The following is a 1551-nucleotide window of genomic DNA, read 5'->3' as shown; positions in this document are numbered from 1 at the left end:
TTATTGTAGCATCCTGGCCATTCTGAGAATTGCAAGCAGGCAGATTTTTTTTTTTCCCTATCATCAAACACTTTTCTACCTCTGTACAAGTTTCCCTGGGAATTTGGGCTTAGAGAAGCTTGTAAAAAAATAAAAATAAAGATAAGAGCGCTAGACCGGGGGTGGACGGCTAAGTGTCGTAGGAGGAACGCAGGCCTGCACCAGAAGTCGTGCGTGCTTGTGATAGGACCCCGCGTGCCTGGGTCGGTGAGTGTGTGAAGACGGTGTGAATCTGCCTGCAGAGGCCTGGGGGCTGGAGGTGGGCCCAGACGCCTCCCTGGGAAGCCAGCCTCAACTCCCTGCAGATTTTAACCCCACATTCCCAACCTGGCCATCAGGACCCTCCCAGCGGGTACACCCCCATCTTTCGGTATCAGCTGCATCCCCCACTCTCCGGATGTTGCATATTAAACAGACACGGGATGTCTTTTCCCCCATGGACTCTCAGTGCTAACGTAGTGAAAACTCCTCACCCCACCATCACCTCTCAGTACCCCCAATATCCACCCAACAACCATCTCGCTTAGAATAATGAGAAAATATACCACAAACCCAGAACATTGTTTATTTACGCATCTATTGGATCTCTCAAATGATGAGCTAATAATTGATTTTTCCTCCTCTTAAAAAACACGAAGGTGGAGCCCAGACTTGCTGCAGAAGGGAGAGGAGAGCTTGGCATCCTCAGACGTCGAAGCACTGGCTTTCCACCTGTACTGTTTCTTACTTTACGTTCTTAGTGAATTGAATGGAGGGCAAAGCCTTCCCAATGCAGAGGGGCCTTGAACCTTCATCAGGCCTTTAGGACTTCAAAACACGCAAGAAACAGGTTTCTCTGACTGCATAGGTTTCTGCAGGGAGAGAGGAAGAGGGGGCGTCCCGTGACCTGCTGTGCCGGCAGAGATGCTCCCAGGCTGTGACCAGGGCCCAGAGCTCCTGCAGGTTGAGCCGCCTGGGCTTTGCCCTCCCCAAGACCTGCCTCTCTGTGTCCACGCTCTGCTCCTCGGGCTCACCTCCCAGGTGGCCAGGCTGGTGTGAAGCCAGCGGTCCAAGGCCAGGAAACACATGGCCACTTTGGGGCAGACCAGTGAACAAGAGTGGCCAGATGAGTTAGCTCTGGATTGGGACCTGCTGCTGCTGGGTGTGAGGACGCTGGAAGCCAGCCTTTCAGAACGCTGCACACCCCCTCAGGGGACCGTAGGAGAGCCTGGAGCTGTCCGGGGGTTCCCAGGAGCCTTTCGACCACAGAGGGTGTGAATCTAGGACTAGAAGTGTATGTGGAAGGGGATGCATTGCCATAAGCATCTACAATATAAACAACAGCAGCGTGTGTGTGTGCGTGTGTGTGTGCACAACACACACACACACACACACACACAATGTGGGGGAGTGCAAACTCCAAAATCAAAATAAACAGCGGTCAGGAAGAGGAGGCTTTAAAAGGCGGTGGGCCCTCAGTCTTCACGGGTGGCTCTCCTCCCCCCCAGCTGCCACCCCCTCCCACCCTGCACG

The sequence above is a fragment of the Bison bison genome, unplaced genomic scaffold (assembly GCF_000754665.1).
Source record: "Bison bison bison isolate TAMUID 2011002044 unplaced genomic scaffold, Bison_UMD1.0 scf7180017864371, whole genome shotgun sequence".
In the NCBI taxonomy this organism is placed as follows: Eukaryota; Metazoa; Chordata; class Mammalia; order Artiodactyla; family Bovidae; genus Bison; species Bison bison.
Note: the sequence above shows the minus strand (reverse complement) of the source record.